General features: G+C 46.5%; 1 non-coding gene across 1 annotated transcript; it reads left to right on the top strand.

Annotated features, from left to right (window-relative positions):
• The first annotated feature begins 8,008 nt into the window (after nucleotides 1–8,008).
• On the top strand, nucleotides 8,009–8,114 carry LOC141424423 (U6 spliceosomal RNA). Its single transcript, XR_012449357.1, has one exon. It is a non-coding gene; the product is annotated as a U6 spliceosomal RNA (small nuclear RNA).
• Nucleotides 8,115–17,950: the final 9,836 nt, after the last annotated feature.

Genomic DNA, 17,950 nt, shown 5'->3' on the forward strand with positions numbered 1-17,950 from the left:
TGTTTCATTTTCTTTGCTTTATGCCCTTCTTATTACCTTTGTATTAGTAATAGTAAGAGATTTTGTCAAAGTACTAGGGTTTGAACCCAAGAACTTCAGTTTGTATTCTATGACATGAGCCGTGCCCCTAGTCCTTTGCCTTTTAGTTTGTTTTTCAGATAGGGTCTCATGCTTTTGCCCAGGCTGGCCTCAAATCTCGATCCTCCTACCTCCGTCTCCTGAGTTGTTAAGATTACAAGCATGCCGCACCACACCCAGCCTAAGGAGAATTTCTTTTTGGTTATGGGGGCCCAGCTTCTCCAAGCAGAAACTGATAGGGAACCTGGCACTCAGCCATGGGGATAGCTAAAGACCAGGTTATGCCAATCTGGCATAATCCCCCAAGGTATGAAAATCTAGTATTAGAGCCTTTGGTTTCCTAGAGCGCTTCTCTGATTTCACAGAGATTCTGGTCCTCACCCATCCTTCCTGCAGCTTTTACTATTTCTTTAAAAACAAAACCAAACCAACCTGGCCCTTCTCAGCTGGGTTAAAAGGAACCAAGCAAAACTTTTGATTGTCTCATTTGTTTTGTCATTAAGTTTCAGAGAAAAGGAGATGAAGATGACTTTGGTGGCCAGAATTCATGGTAAGTGAAGGCATAAAGATGATGAGGGAAGAGCAAGACCTGCTTAAACGGACACCCCCCCCACACAAGCAGCTCTTCTAGGATTTTCTGTGAAAACTTTGGGGGGTCAGTGGGGAGAAGGATTCTTAGTTCTAATTACACATACCCAACAGAAACAATAATTTTAAGATTAGCTTGCCGTGCAACGTGCCTTTCCACACAGCAAGAAGCAAGTTTGGCTGGCCTCTGTCTGTCAGGCTAATTTAGAGAGGCCTTTGAACACCGATGCTTGTGGTCCAACAAGGCCTGTGGCTGACTGACCTGTCTGTGTACTGTCCACTTCGGAAACAGAAACTTCCCCGGTGGCATGGGAAAGAAAACACCAAGCTAATCCTGAAAGGGTAACTTTAAACCAAAGCCCAACCAAGAAAGAGAGTGGGAGAGAGACTGCCAGCTGAGGCAGGCCAGAAATAAAAGTCCCATTGTCCTTGCAGGGACTGCTCACAGCCTGTGGCTTGTGTAGTGCAGGGCTGCTTCTCCTGCCCTGGTGAGTGCATTCCAGTGTCAGGCAGCCTTCATCGGCTCTGCAGCCCTTGGGAGAGTTCACACTGGAGGCATGTGGATGGCAGATATTGGGAGGGAAATTGTGACATGGAAAAATCACTGAGCACTAATGGGGCTCATGTCAGATCTGCCAGAATAAAAGGAAAGTTGTGTCTGAGAGTGGTGTGTCTGTGGCAGGAGCCAAGAGTAGGGTAGGAACAGGGAGGTAGGAAGGGGAGGCCTCCCAGTTCAGCTACAGCCAAGGACAGAGAATTTACCTCCAGCACTGAGCCTAGGTCCTAGGAGATTTTAGTGACCTGAAGGAAAATTTGCCTCTGGGAACCTGGAATCCACTAAGAAAGATGTCCACTTCCAAAGTGCATGCAGACAGCAGCTTACCCCTGGAGGCAGAGGCTGCCTGGGGTACTTGTTTCCTTATTAAAAATTCCTTAGGAGGACAAAAAGCTCCAAGATAAAGGTTTTAAAGAACATGAGTACATAGAATGATGATAGGATAGCCAAGGAGAAGGAGGTTAGGGCAGAAGTCAAGAACCATGGACTTTGGTTGGTAACTTTGGATAAGTTACCCACCAGCTTTGGTTCTGCCACCAGTCAGAGTGAAGAGGTTGGGTCCTGACTCTGCCATCCCTTCTAGATCTGGTGTCCTGAGAGTCCCTGAGCATGTGCCTCCTAAGTCCAAGGAAGGGGACTTCCTTACCTGCCCTCCGTCCTTCTTGTCATCCAATTCTCAAAACTCTTTCTAGAGACCTCTAAGGTTCCTGTCAGCTGGGACTGAAGCCCATTCACACCCAAAATGTCAACCTCCCAAACTGCAAGAAGATAGAGGGCTGGAGCTGGGAGGGCTAAAGTGTTTTGTATGTTGGAGAGGGCAGAAGCTGCCACCAACCTGGTGACAAGAAACTAAGGTGAGGAGTCTAAGCATACAGAAGACAGGCTTAGAAGACTTCACAGTGTCACTCCTAGGCTCTCCCTCCTCACCTTCTACCAGAAGAGAAGTAAAAACTGTTCCCAGAACTTTAGAATATTCTAAAACACCATGACCTTTTTAAAATTGCATTTCCAGAGGCTTTGTGAATCTAGGTGTGACTATGTGTGTGCTACAGGAAACACCCTACATCACTCCGAGCCTCTGTTTTCTCACTGGTAAAATGAAGGACTGGACATGACCTCTGATGGTCCTGAAGACATTCTCTGATGCTAAGAGTACATGCCACCCTGGTGCCTCTGCTCTGCCATCCTCTCGTATTTCCCATCCTTTGTCAGCCTGTTGAGGTGGGGTTGAGCTGACAGTGAGCTGGTGCCCTTGGAAGAACTACCTAGAAGCACAGCTGGGTAAAATTCCTGGCTTTCAGCAATCCCTTGCCATAATGTGTGCCCTTTGCCAGCAGCACAGACCCCAGAAGAAGAAGGCAGGGCTGGCTTCACACATGTGTGACCTTGGAAGGCCTCACTCTTAGTTTACTGCTCTGCTGCTGTGGCTGCCTAGAAATTTTTAATAACTTTCTGACAAGGAGCCCTGCACTTCCATTTTGCACTGATCCCTGCAAATTATGTCACTAGTCACAGCAGGGACCCTTGCCAATGGGCTGCTAACCAGATCAAGAGCCACTGGGACACATCTGGCAAGGGTGCCACTGCCACAGATGCTGGCTCCACAGACTTCAGGACAACAGATCCATGGCATGTGGGCATGGCTAAATGTGTGAAGAGCAAGCAGGTAGCATTTACAGTGATGATGCACCGGAAATGTAAGGCGGGAAGTTTGAACGAAAGACACAATCTAATGTGAGTAGATACACACACTCACAAGTACACACGCAGAAAAGCTTAAAATGGCCAGAGAGACCTTGAGCAACTTAAGATCAACAGCTAATCAAATGTCACCTGGCATGTTTTCAACTGAGCAGATTTTCTCAATTCAGTTTATGTGTCAAATCTGGCAAGACATTTGGATTTTGAAAACTTGACAGAGATGACTTTTAAATAAAATAATGAAGGAATCCAGGCATCACTTGGAAGATCCCCCTCTGTCCGTGCTCACTCAACAAGTTTACGTGCTTATTACTATCATTGTCGTTCAAAGAAGACACATGTCACATCCAATATGTATGTTGGATATTCAGTTACTTGAGAATAAGACCTTAGTTGTATTCATTGTTGTGTCTTTCACAGAGATACCAGTGTGTCTGCATAGAATTTGGTAAATAAATATTTCCTTAATGAATGAATATCCACTTCCCAGTAAACAGGATATTTTCTTACCATCCATAACACATTTAATAAGGTGGACCATGTATATTTAGCTATGAAACAACGTCATGGATTTCTAGAACATTAGACAACAAAGACCCTTGACTATTGTCTAGCCTAACCCTCTCATTTGATAGATTTTAAAAACCAAGGCTCGAAGAGTTGAAATAAGTTATCTGAGGTCACAAAGCTAATCGGGACCAGAGTCTAGCTCTTCCAACATCCAACCAAAGTGAATTTTTCCACTAAACCACCCTGCCTGAAGAATGAGGAAGCATAAATAAGGAATCTGAGGTGTTTACTCAGCACTTATAAATAGTCTCCTACCCCTTCATTATGGAGGGGAAGAACTCAGCTGTTTTAATTGCCACCTGCAACAGTACTTGGTGATCCACTGCAGTTACATTTTTGGCAAGCCCCTTTGAAAGACAATTTGAGCTCAAAGGCAAATGAGAAGGAAAAAAGGTCTAATGAAAGCTTTTTATTTGTAAATTGCTATTAAGTGCTCAGAGCCCATGCTGTTGGCTTTATAGTGACTCCAGGATTGCCACTTTAACGCTTCAGTGAGCAGAAAATTGGAAAGCAGGAATGTCAATCACGCAGTCTTGTCAAGCAATGCCCCCTAAGCAAAATGTAACATCTTGCTTGCTGGGAACAACTCCAAAACTACCTCAGCTCCATTCACACCATGGGTTTTGAGGAATCTGCAATATGGTGATTGTACGTCACCCAAGTATCTGCCCTCTATACAGTTCTTTAAAGGTGAATTTCTGAGAAGGATCTTCCAGATCACAAGCAGCCAATCAGATGCAGCTCCTAAGCCCCATTCAACAGACTGCTGGGCAGGACCAGCAACAGGTCCCTGCTGCTGGGCGGGTACAGTAGTCACCAGACAGCATTAAGACCCAGCCAGGAAATTAGTGAGGTGCAAATTGCATGGTGGTGGCTGCAGGGCAAGAGGAAAATTGCAGGCCATTGCCTGAAAGAGAGAGAAATAGCAGAGTGATATTTTGGAACTTGGCAAAAGGGAGCCATGGGGCATACTCATCATTGTCTTAAAAAAAAAAGCAACTTTTTTTTTGTTGCTGCACAATATAAAAACAGAAAAGTGCAGTGATCCTAAAGGCTCAATGAATTTTTTTTTCATTTTTCTTTTATTATTCATATGTGCATACAAGGCTTGGTTCATTTCTCCCCCCTGCCCCCACCCCCTCTCTTACCACCCACTCCACCCCCTCCCGCTCCCCCCCCAATACCCAGCAGAAACTATTTTGCCCTTATCTCTAATTTTGTTGTAGAGAGAGTATAAGCAATAATAGGAAGGAACAAGGGGTTTTGCTGGTTGAGATAAGGATAGCTATACAGGGCATTGACTCACATTGATTTCCTGTGCGTGGGTGTTACCTTCTAGGTTAATTCTTTTTGATCTAACCTTTTCTCTAGTTCCTGTTCCCCTTTTCCTATTGGCCTCAGTTGCTTTAAGGTATCTGCTTTAGTTTCTCTGCATTAAGGGCAACAAATGCTAGCTAGTTTTTTAGGTGTCTTACCTATCCTCACCCCTCCCTTGTGTGCTCTCGCTTTTATCATGTGCTCATAGTCCAATCCCCTTGTTGTGTTTGCCCTTGATCTAATGTCCACATATGAGGGAGAACATACGATTTTTGGTCTTTTGGGTCAGGCTAACCTCACTCAGAATGATGTTCTCCAATTCCATCCATTTACCAGCGAATGATAACATTTCGTTCTTCTTCATGGCTGCATAGAATTCCATTGTGTATAGATACCACATTTTCTTAATCCATTCGTCAGTGCTGGGGCATCTTGGCTGTTTCCATAATTTGGCTATTGTGAATAGTGCCGCAATAAACATGGATGTGCAGGTGCCTCTGGAGTAACAGTCTTTTGGGTATATCCCCAAGAGTGGTATTGCTGGATCAAATGGTAGATCGATTTCTAGCTTTTTAAGTAGCCTCCAAATTTTTTTCCAGAGTAGTTGTACTAGTCTACATTCCCACCAACAGTGTAAGAGGGTTCCTTTTTCCCCGCATCCTCGCCAACACCTGTTGTTGGTGGTGTTGCTGATGATGGCTATTCTAACAGGGGTGAGGTGGAATCTTAGCGTGGTTTTAATTTGCATTTCCTTTATTGCTAGAGATGGTGAGCATTTTTTCATGTGTTTTCTGGCCATTTGAATTTCTTCTTTTGAGAAAGTTCTGTTTAGTTCACATGCCCATTTCTTTATTGGTTCATTAGTTTTGGGAGAATTTAGTTTTTTAAGTTCCCTGTATATTCTGGTTATCAGTCCTTTGTCTGATGTATAATTGGCAAATATTTTCTCCCACTCTGTGGGTGTTCTCTTCAGTTTAGAGACCATTTCTTTTGATGAACAGAAGCTTTTTAGTTTTATGAGGTCCCATTTATCTATGCTATCTCTTAGTTGCTGTGCTGTTGGGGTTTCATTGAGAAAGTTCTTACCTATACCTACTAACTCCAGAGTATTTCCTACTCTTTCTTGTATCAACTTAAGAGTTTGGGGTCTGATATTAAGATCCTTGATCCATTTTGAGTTAATCTTGGTATAGGGTGATATACATGGATCTAGTTTCAGTTTTTTGCAGACTGCTAACCAGTTTTCCCAGCAGTTTTTGTTGAAGAGGCTGCTATTTCTCCATCGTATATTTTTAGCTCCTTTGTCAAAGATAAGTTGCTCATAGTTGTGTGGCTTCATATCTGGCTCCTCTATTCTGTTCCACTGGTCTTCATGTCTGTTTTTGTGCCAGTACCATGCTGTTTTTATTGTTATTGCTTTGTAATATAGTTTGAAGTCAGGTATTGTGATACCTCCTGCATTGTTCTTTTGACTGAGTATTGCCTTGGCTATTCGTGGCCTCTTGTGTTTCCATATAAATTAAACGGTAGATTTTTCAATCTCTTTAATGAATATCATTGGAATTTTGATGGGAATTGCATTAAACATGTAGATTACTTTGGGGAGTATCGACATTTTTACTATGTTGATTCTACCAATCCATGAGCATGGGAGATCTCTCCACTTTCTATAGTCTTCCTCAATCTCTTTCTTCAGAAGTGTATAGTTTTCCTTGTAGAGGTCTTTCACATCTTTTGTTAGGTTTACAACACATCTTTTGTTAGGTATTTGATTTTGTTTGAGGCTATTGTAAATGGAATTGTTTTCATACATTCTTTTTCCGTTTGCTCATTGTTAGTGTATAGAAATGCTAATGATTTTTCTATGTTGATTTTATATCCTGCTACCTTGCTATAGCTATTATGATGTCTAGAAGCTTCTGAGTAGAGTTTTTTGGGTCTTTAAGGTATAGGATCATGTCGTCTGCAAATAGGGATATTTTGACAGTTTCTTTACCTATTTGTATTCCTTTTATTCCTTCTTCTTGCCTAATTGCTCTGGCTAGGAATTCCAGTACTATGTTGAATAGGAGTGGAGATAGTGGGCATCCTTGTCTGGTTCCTGATTTTAGAGGGAATGGTTTTAATTTTTCTCCGTTAAGTATAATGCTGGCTGTAGGTTTGTCATATATAGCTTTTATAATGTTGAGGAACTTTCCTTCTATTCCTAGTTTTCTTAGAGCTTTTATCATGAAATGGTGTTGGATCTTATCAAAGGCTTTTTCTGCATCTATTGAGATGATCAAGTGGTTTTTGTCTTTGCTTCTGTTAATGTGGTTTATTACGTTTATTGATTTTCTTATTCAATGAATTTTTGTAATCCTAATATGCCCTGTAACCCACACCCAGGTCAAGACAGAGTGCGCCCTCTTGTGTCCACTTCCAGTCACCCCCCCCCACCCTGGGGGAGCTGCTATTCTACTTGAACCTTGTCTTTTCATGTAGGCTGAGTGGTACCCCAAGAGGAGACAGTGGAATTTGTCCAGGTTCTTCCCAGAGCTCAGTTGCAGAAGGCCAAGCCTGGAAGCCAGCTGATCCTACCCAGCAGCCAGCCCCTCTGGTGCACATAGCTCTTGAAGGGTCCAGTTTCCGGAGGAAAGCAGGATGAAAGCCAGAGAAGACTGGACTGGGTCCTTGCCTCCTCCTGTCTGTTTGCAAAGCTGGCCTCTGCCCTGAAGATGCTGGTGGGGGAGGTAAAACTCAAAGTCTCCTGGAGTGTCAAGATTCTTGGTCAAATTTGACAGAGTTGGACTGTTCACAGAGTGCTTCTTCTGTTTCTTTTTTGGTGTTTTGTGGGGTTTTCCCTCATTGTAGACTCTCTGAGTTTCCTTATAGTGGTCAACCATCCTGGGGGAGGAGTATAGGTTGTTTTGCTCCATGGGTTTCCTGTTAGGCGACAAAGTCAGGCCTCCAAGGCTTGGCAGCCTCAACACTGATTTTGTGGCTAAAGTCATGACTGGTTTTGCTTAGCTTGCCACCTGGCTGCAGGGGAGTATTTTACCCTGAGTTCAATGCTATTTCAGAGAATAATCAGGCATGTTTTAAATAGGTTTCATATTCTGTCTTTGCGTTTGGGTTTGGCTTCCCTCCAACACTGGTGTGTGTCTGTGTCCGTGGGGGGAGCCCCATTTCAATGCAGGCATCAGAAATAACAGCCCAGTTTCACTTTGGAAGCACATATACAGAAAGTGGAATGATACAAAGAAGATTAGCATGGCGCCTGCTCAAGGATGATGTGAAAATTCATGAGGCAGTCCATACTTTAAAAATAAAATAAATATCAGCCAGATTCCTCTTATGTCCCCTGCAGAGTGGTGAGGACATGCTCACGGTCTCAGGGGAGCTGCTGTGCCCCAAAGTTAACTGCATCCTTAACTTGCTGGAATGAGGTTCAGTGTCTCTCTTGGCTCAACGCAGCCAGTTCCACCATTTTGCCCTGGTCCTGGTCCCATGTTCTTCTCACTAAGACCACCTAAGCCTTCTTAGAGGTCAAGTCCAATCAAAGCCTTTCAGCCCTAATCTTTTTTTTATTGGCAGTACTGGGGTTTGAACTGAGGGCCTGAGCACTTGGTGCTCTATCAATTGAGCCATGCAACCTTTGTGTTTTAGTTTGTTTTTAGTTAGAGTCTTGTGCTTTTGCCTGGCTAGCCTCCCATCTCTTTCTCCCAAGTAAACAGGATTACACGTATGCCCTACTATACCTGGCCCTCAGTCTTAATCGTAAATCAGTCTCTCGGTGGAGCTGGCATTGTTAACTCCTCTGGCCACCTGGACATCGTCTTGTTTCTTTGCTGTCAGATAACTACCCCTCCGGGTTTTTCTCCTGTGTCTCGATTCAGTCGTTCATAGTCTTTCCTTTCTTCTTTCCCTCATTCGTAGTCTTTCCTTTCCCTCTCTGGCACAGGGCTTTCCTTAGGTTCTGCTCTCAGTTGTCACTGATTCTCCATCTTTCTTTCCCTGGGCAATCACATGAGTCTGCCTGGTTTCAGCCTCAGATCTGGACCTCTGGACAGACTTGCATCTATAAAGCTCCAGGCTGACCACTGGCCTCTGCATGACCTCTGTGTGAGTGTCTGTAGCAAACTGCTCTCAACCCCAGCTGTGCATTAGAATCATAGCGGCTCCTTAGAAAACATCCACGTGTGGGCATTGCCACCTGAGCTATTGATGTAATCCATCTGGATAAGTCCCAGCCAGGACTACTGTCCCTGACTTGCCATGGCTCTTCTTAGGAGTTTTCAACTCAGTGGGTTGAAAATTGTACACATTCAGTAGAAACCATATTTTGAATTTTGATCTTTTCCCCCAGGCTACGGACACACAGTATAATACTCTCACATTGCTGGGCAGTGACAGCAAGCTACAGCTCCCAGTCAGTCACATGATCACAAGTGAACAACCTATACTCTACAGTGTACCATGTTGCTGAGCTAAGATATTGGGAGTTAGGCATATTCAATTCACTCTAACTACAATATTTCAACTTATGGTGGTGTTTGTGAGATATAACCCCATTGTAAGTTGAGGACCATTTTATTTTTAAATATCCCCAGTTATTCTAATGAGGACTGAGAGATTGGGACCCTGAGCATGAGGCACACATGGAGAGAGCTGAATTGGTTTGGATGGGACTCCCTTTACATGCCCAGACTGGCCCTCCTCCAGGACAAAAATCATGGTGCTGGCCCTCACACTTTTGAAAGCTTTTTGTTGGCATTATTAGTAAATCTATGGCCCACTAGGAATCAGATTTATTCCTGATTCAGAAGGTTAGTTCTCCATGCCTCCACCCCCTTCCCAAACACAAACCTGTTCTTTCACTATCTAAATTTGAAAAGTGTTTCTTACTTCTCAAAATACACTGAGGTCCTCCAACTCCAGAATGACCTACAACACATGAACAGAGGGGCTGAAACTTGTGCTAATAGTAGTAGAGACTACCGGGAGGGATCAGAACAATTCGTACCTTTAGAGAAGGTGTGAAAAGCAAGTGAAAGAGCCTGAAACACTGTCATTTCTATTTCCAATTTGAATCCAAAATTGAATATGCTCACAGCATGGACTGAAATAGTCATAAGATGTGTGATCAGGGAGCAAACTTAGAGAGAATCCTGTCTGGTCACTATTTTACAGAAGAAACAGGCTAAGTGTCCTGCCCACGGCCACCACCAATGGCTCAGCTGGGTAGACTTCCAGTGCTCATTTTACAACTCCAAGGTGTCCTAACAGGAGAGACTGTACCCATGTGACTAGGCTTGACTCACCACATGTCACTTTTCAAATAGGCACTATCTGTGGCACAGGCTCATCAGGGGACCTGCCTTTCCCAAAGAAGCCAAAGCTGTTCTTTTCCTTTTCACCCCATCCTTCCTCTTCTCTTCAAGACCCTGAATGTATGGGCTTTCCTGACCCAAATTGGGACTTTGGTGACTTTCCTACTTCTTTCTCAGGATGTCTCTCCCCAGCAGGGTGAACTTTTGAGGGGAGGCAGCTAAAGGGACTCAGCCTAAAGAGGCTGGATGCCTGTCTCTGATCCAGACTTGGACCAAATATGGATTCTTTCTAAGCCTCAGCTTTCCATGCTAGGAAGTGGGCACCCTCTGGCATCATGCAGAAGGGGTTGTAAGGACTGAGACAATTTCCCTGAAGCAGTGGTTCTTGAACATGGCGGCACACTGGAACTGCCTAGGGAGTTTTAAAAAATGCCTGCTCTTTTCCCAGAAGTGAAGGTTTTATTACTCTGGGCATCAAATATCTAAAATCCCCCGATCAATCACACATGTACCTGAGATGGAAAGCGTGGCCGTAAAGGGCTCATCATAGCACCAGGCAAATAGTCTGCACTTGGTATTTACTTCTCTAGGAACGCCATGCCCTACTAGAACCCATAGCCCTCTACAGGGAGGACCTCCACCTTACGGATTTTCTGGAAAGACCTTCCTCCTCCTTCCCCTCTTCCTCTCCAGCTCTGCCCAGAGCTCCCACCCTGAGTTTTTTGGAAGCGCTGGTCTCTGAGAGGTCAGCAGGGAAGTGAAAGGCATCCGGCTGTCAGATAACTATCAGATCCATTTCCATAGACTCCTGGCATGTCCTGGCTGTTTCTCCCAAGCTGGTGACCCTCTCGCTGCCATCGTCCTGTAAATGGGAAGTAACTGGCATTATTACTCCCTTAGAGATGCTGGCTACTGTGCTAAGCGACTTGGACGGTGTCCTCTCTAAGTAGGATGATCCCCTCTGCCTTGCCAGTTACTAGCTACAAGGAGGAAATGAGACAAAGCTTGCGGGTCAAGAGCCTGGCCCAGCCTGCAGGCGGCGCCAATAACTGGGAGCAGTGGTCTCAGAGGTTGGCTGTGTCTGCAGATCTGCAGGTCTCCACTGATGCCACCTTCCAGAGATGGGTCCAGAAAGTGGAGACGACATTCCCGTTGGTCTCACCAACACGTTTGCAGATACAACCTCCAAACCGCCCCCGCCTGGCCAGTTTCTGGGATCTTCTCCTTCGTGTCTGCCACTCAGTTTCGCTCTGACTGGAGAATGGTACCCACGCGATGACCAGTGTGGGATGTCGTGTGCCTCGCTGAGATGCGCGGCGTGTCCACCAGAGGCGCACTCCGAAGCCAGCCCCCACCCACTCTGCGACCAAACGCCATCAGGGTCGGGGAGGGAAGTGGGGTGTCCCAGCAGCCGCCAGGCCAGGCCCCTTCTTCTCCCCTCTCAATCCCGCAATCCGGATCCCCAAGTCTCCTCAAGCTCGGAGGGTCGTGAGCATCCCAGGCCTCTGCCATCTGTTGGCAGAGGCGATGGGTCAGTGCCTCGCAGACCACTCCGCCGTCCGCCCTGGCTCTTGGGCCAAACAGGCAGTTCGCCTTTACTGCTCTCTGCGGCTAAGGCGCCCTGGGCCTCAAGAACGACTGCGCGCATTCCTGGCGGTTGGGGGGAGGAGGGCTCCAAATGCCTTAGATTTGGGTTCCAGTCGCGGCTCCTCGACTGGAATTTCAGAGAAGCCTCTATTTCTTCCCAGCTCGCACTTCCCTTAGGAAGTATAGTGTCCTGAGCAAGAACTCAAAGTCTGCATTCCGATCCATCCTAGCCACTTATAGGCGTGTGACTTGGGACAGATTTGGTCATCTCTGGGTGCTTCAATTGTTCATCTGTAAAATGGGGATAAGAAAATTCCCAGCTGTAGTGAGGGAAAAAATGAATGTAAAACACCACAGTGCTAGAGCAGGTAATAAACACTGTATAAATATTTCATATTGTTAATAAAGTAAGTATTGCGATATTTACCCTGGGGAGTTGCAGAAGCATCAACTAAGGACCCATAGGTGATCTCGCATTATGTAAGTGGGGATAAATAATGCTTATTAGTGTTACTATTGCTCTGATTTCCTCCTCTGCCCCCACTCCTCTTCTTCCTCCTCTTTCTGCCTCCGCTCGCCTGTTCATCAGAGGAAAGAACTGGCTTATTGGCGCTTCAGGCTTGATATAAAATGGCCCCTGAATTGGTGTCCAGTTGTAATTTCCTTGGGGTTTTGAAAGGGTCTCGCCAACCTTGCCGGGCTAGCACAGCGCGTCTGTTTGCGAGGGAGCAGTGAATAAATTGCATCTGGGCTTAGAAAAGCACAAAATAAACAGGTTCACAGTAGGACTCTTCGCGTGAATTATTTTATTCCTCCTTTGTATTTTTTCTCAGTCGTTGATGGTCCGTTGCAGACTAATGCGATGCTGATGTGTCTTCCTTCATATCAATGGTTTAGAGTTGAAGAAGGTTTTTTCGCCTCACACTGCTGACCAAACTGGGCAAGATTAGGAGTGACCATGAGGCCCAAGTAAGGGCAAGAAAAGATTTTTATTGTCACTTTCTCCCTCTGTCTCTCTCCCAGTACCTCAAGTCTGAGACCCCAGGAAACATCTTCTGGATTGTGCTTGAATTTAAGCATCGCTGCTTCTTCAATCATAATTTTCTGCTTGAGCAAAAAGCAGGGGTGCCCTCCTGTGCAAGAGTGCCCCTCCTCGCGGTGGTTGAGATGGTAGTATTTAACTCTTTATATGTAAACCGTGGCTGGGGCAGGCACCCACATTCCAAACCGCCCTAACCCCAAGCACCTGCTGTAAAATAAAGCTGTCCTGGGGGGAAAATGTGGGTAAGAGCAGTATAATAAAAAACCATCTTTTTTTGAAGACGAATTTTGGGTCAAGGCATTGTATTCCCCTCCACCCTCTTCTTTCCCATTGCACTCAGACCAGGCAAAGCCACAGGTAAAATACGTGGAAAAGGCGTCTCACCAGCTACTACTTGTGGAGTTTTTTCTGGGATTTCTGTCCCTAGCATGCTTTCCAAAGTGTTCTAGAGTCCGTGCCCAAGCCTAGAACCCTCGTAACGGGGGCTCCAGTGCATTGCCCCCTACCAGCATCTGAAGGCAAGAAGGGTGAGCTTCCGTGACTGGGTTTCAGGCTCAGTAGGTATTCTGGGGACTCTTGGAAGCTGAAGGAGGGGAGAGAGACGCATGTCTGTGGCCTTTAGACACAGCCAAGTTTCTACCTTTTAAAGGAAAAACCATGCGCCTGCCCTTGGCCTCACGGGAAATGCAAACGCAGAAGCAAACTTAAGTACAGGGACAGCTTTCGGGAGAGGGGCCCGGGGCGCGTTAGGCTGTGCGCCCCAGCCACCAGGCGCACTCCTGGGTGTATGCAATTCCGCAGAATGGCTGAAGTCACCGACGCGCTGCAGTTCATAAATTCTTTGCGGGCATCAGGGCACCCTCGACGCCATTCGTGTTGGATGCCTTTCCTCTGGAAGAGAAAGACAAACAAAATAGGCTTTTGCAACGCCCAACCTCTCCGTGGCATTCTGAAGCATCACTGTTTTCAGCGTAAATGCATTTTGTAAGCACCAAAGCGACTTTATTTGTTTTGGGGTAGAAAGGTTAGTAGACGTACCCGGAGCCATCCTTCGCGCTTCTCTTTGATTCTGTCTCAGATTTACTGGCTTTTATTCAGCTACGCCAATCAGGCCACCGCCCGCTTTTCTTTGGCCCAGGCAGAGCCCCAGGCTCCCATCCCACCACAGCTCAGAGGAAGGCGATTGTAGGATTTATCAACCCCTTCCCAAGGACCTCAGATTTCATCTTTCTTTTCCCCCTGCATGTTCAGTTTGTTTTCTCAAGACCTAAGCAATTTTTAATGTACTCTATACTTCCCGCTTAATCCTCGTTTATTGTATAATTATAGTTTCAAAGTGATTATGTAATTAAAATCATGTTTCGTTGCAGCAGGACTTCAAAAGGGCGGCAGACCCCCGCTCTGGCATTATTTTCTGGTGATGTAATAATTTCCCTGTGATATTTAAAATAAACACATTAGTTCAAGAATTCTAAACATGTCTGAAAGTATATAGTGGGCTTGATTGGCACGAGGCTGGGTTGTAAAGAAATGGTAAAACCTATCACTAGTTTAATATATTTCTATGCTCCCATGCAGGGTAAATTATAGGCTAATGGGGCGCAGGCGATGGTAAGCTCTGTTTATATAATCCATTTCTTCACACGAGTTCCCATTGCTTTTCCTTCCCTTTGCTGTATGTGGTGGTTCTCTGATCCCCTGACCCCAGCCATGTGTTTTCACTTTTTCTTCTGATCTCAATTCCATGACCAGCGGGGAATAAAATACAAATTGAATAGTAACCATTCACAGGCCGCTCTTTTCAAACTGTTGTTAAAACCTCTTTGTCTTGTCTAGCGGTTGATAGATAAATGTGTTGTGTTTCGCCTGACTTTTTTTTTTTCCGTCTTCTTCCTCTTTTTACCCTTTTGGCCAAGGGGGGGAAAATAACCCTTCTCCAATTATGCCTTTTAAAAATTAAAATCCACATCTTTCACACCGTGTCCTGCGCGACCGGCTCTCTCTCCATCAGCCCATTGGTTGGATGGCAGTAGATTCACCACTTGAAATAAAGAAGCGGCGGGAGCGGAGTGCGGCCAAGGGAAGGCGCGGTGCCCCCGTGTGAGGTCCGCGCCATTGTCCCGCGGCCTGAAGGTTCTTTTAACATAGAACCTGGATTGCCTCTGATCTCCTAGCAGAGTGCCCAGAATTGGCTCCGACGGCTGGGGCCGCCCCTCGCAGAAATTCCTGGGGGCAAGGGGCGAGGAAGCCCGGGAGAGGGAAGTTAAAAGTGATCTGAAAAATAAACCTCTTTTTTTCGCCACCCTTCTCCCCTTTTTTTCTTTTCATGGCTGAACCTTCTATGGGGACGAGGCGGACAAGAGAACGAGCTGTTTTACAGCTTAGATCCAAAACAAGAGACACAATGGCTCCTGATTTCTGGACCTAGCCTTCCCTAGATCTCGCTTCCTTTCTACCTCCTCGCTGCTTCTCGGGACCATAAAGGCAAAACAAACTAATTGTAGAAACCTGTGTCCTGCAGCCTGCCCTTCTTTGCATCAGACCTTCTTCGGGGTCAACGGAGCCGCATGGTCTTTGTTACGCCACTGCCAACGCCCGAGGGAGAGAAAGGCGGGAGCGAGAACTTGTCCTGTAAGCCCAGGACCCCCATTTCTGCCTCTCTGACACTGCAGTGTTCCTCAGAGGTGGCTACTTGCAAAGAAGCGACACTGCCCTTCCCGGGAGGAAAGACAGCCGCCGCCGGGTGGCCGACCGCGCCCTGGCCTCCGCGTGCGCTGCGCCCACGGCGCACGGCAGCGCCGTCTGGGTTTGCCCGTGGAGCGCTGGGGCGGGGCGGGGGCGTAGCAGCCGTCCGCACCCGGCCCCGCGCCGCCTGGCTGCTCGCTGCGCGGGGGTAGGGTTTCCCCGGCGACGCAAACCCTCCCGCACTCGGCAAGGCGGCCTGACAGCGCTCTTCGCCGTGGGCCCGCGTACCTGTAAGCTGAGCCCCGCTCACATGCTTCACATTAAACCTCCGTGCCCGGTGCCTTTTCTCTTTTTTTCCTCCGAAAGGGTTCTTATAAACTTCCCTTCGTTTATTTAGCCTGGTTTTCATTGCTCAAGTTTTGCATGGGTTGCCTTTGTTTAGTTTATTAACCCACGGGGTTACTTTAACTAAACATTTGGGCTGAATACTTTGGGGTTGGATTTCAACGTTTTCTAACGAAATTACCGAGTTTTTTGAAGCTGCACAGAGAACGCTGTGTTGAGTTTATTAGTCAATTTAACAGACTATAAGGGAGGGAAAAAAATGCATTTAGGACAGTCCGGGTTCGTACCCACTGGGCGGAAGCAGCTAGCGAACCCTCGGGATGGGGTTCCACGCGCGCTTCCCGCAGCCGCAGAGCGCGCGCCCCGGGCCTTGGGGCAGTCTTCCCTCTGCGCCCCAGCCCTTCGCACCAAGTTCAGGCCCTGCTCCCAGCCCCCAATGAGTTACCTGAACCCTGGCATGCGGGAGCGGGCGGGGCACTGAAACTGGGTTGTGAGACTCCAAGGGTGGCTGCGGTGCCTTTTCTCAGGCGCTTGCCGGTGCAGTCATTTTGTTTGGTGCCAACAGCGGAGGAGCTCCATGGCCTCCTGGGTTGGAACAGTCCAAGGTAAAGGGTCTGTGGTGGAAGCTGTCAGAAAGATGGGGGACGAATGAGCTGCTGTTCTAGGTGGGTGGGGGCAGGCTGACCACTTCATCCCAGGCCGGATGCACCCCCCAGCCCACTTGGAGGCTGTGGGGGTCTTCCAATCCCAAGGAAGACCTGGGACAGCCAGGGAGTTGAACACACTGTGAGATGCGACCAGCCAGAACCCTGACACCCACTGCTGGTGTGGCCTAAGTGAGCAGGAATGAGGAAGACAGTTCAACACTGTCTCCTCTCTGCTTGGCCTAAGTGAAATATCTTGACCCCCCTAGGCATCTCAAACAAGTGAGAACTTGGTGGTGGTAATGAAGGGGAAACCTCAGCATGCGGACTGGGGCGACCTTCGGTTTGCTGGGAAGGGTAGGGGTGGAAGGGAGTGAAACACAGATTTCAGTACCTCCCCCAGGGAATGTGAATTTCACATGAGCAAAAAAGCAAAGTGATATCTTTACCATCACCAACACTTGAAAATTTTATTATACTAGGCAACATATATAAGATGGTAAGCATTCAAAGATCAAAATGGTAAAACAGAAAAGGTCTCCCATTTGTTCCTCAGCCTCCCAATTCCCACCGCTAGAGACAACTACTGTCAGTACCTTCTTGTTATTGTAAATTCTTCCAGAGAACATGGAAAGGCCTACCCACTTGGTTCCATGTTCTACTTCCACTCTCTGGCTGTTTGTTTGTTGACTTTTCAAAGCTTCAAGGAGGACCTCCTCCACCTTAGAGGTTGTTGCTTGCCATGTCCTTTTTTCCCCTGGCTGTCCATTGTCAAGGAGTTACCAGACTGCAGCCTGCTGATTGAACAAGAATCCTCCAGATCCAAGGCAAACAGCTTGTCAGTTGGTTTAGTTAGTGGTTTGGTGGGTTGGTAGGTTTCATGGTGGTTGGTAGGTAGGTGTGAGGGGCTCTTCCTCACACCTCCTTGGAGTGACCTCCCCTCCTAATCTCCTGCTCCCCACCCCTAACATTGACCGGTCTCACTCTCCTATCCCAGACCTTTCTTCCAATGCCTGACATACACTTTTCCCATCTCCACCTGCCAGAATCCTCCTTGGCCTTGGTCAGCACCTACTCACTGCCCAGCCATTTGAAGTAGTTTTGATACATCTTCTGTACATGTCTTTAAGAGCCCTTTGGGTGTTTGTTCTGTTTCCCCTTCTATATTATAAAGTGTTAATTCCTGGCACATACAAAGCAAGTACTGATTTTTTTGTTTTTTAAGCTAACATTTTCCTCAATAGTCTTCTTTTATGCCCCTGCTCAAAAATAAAAGAAAAAAAAAGGAAACTCCAATAAACCTTAAAGTACCTTTCTCTTACTTAAATATTAGTTAATACTAGTTGTCAGATTCTTATTAAAGTAAACGTCACTGAGGTTAATTCACCACAGTGGCCCCTTTAGAATACCTGTGTATTTAAAGAGAACTAGCCGCCACATTAGCCAGGGGGCAGGGTGGGCCACACTGGCTGTTGCTCACTGCAGCAGAGCACTGAACAGTAGTTTAAGGCTCCACTTCCAACAG

This window comes from Castor canadensis, chromosome 6, assembly GCF_047511655.1.
Source record: "Castor canadensis chromosome 6, mCasCan1.hap1v2, whole genome shotgun sequence".
NCBI lineage: Eukaryota > Metazoa > Chordata > Mammalia > Rodentia > Castoridae > Castor > Castor canadensis.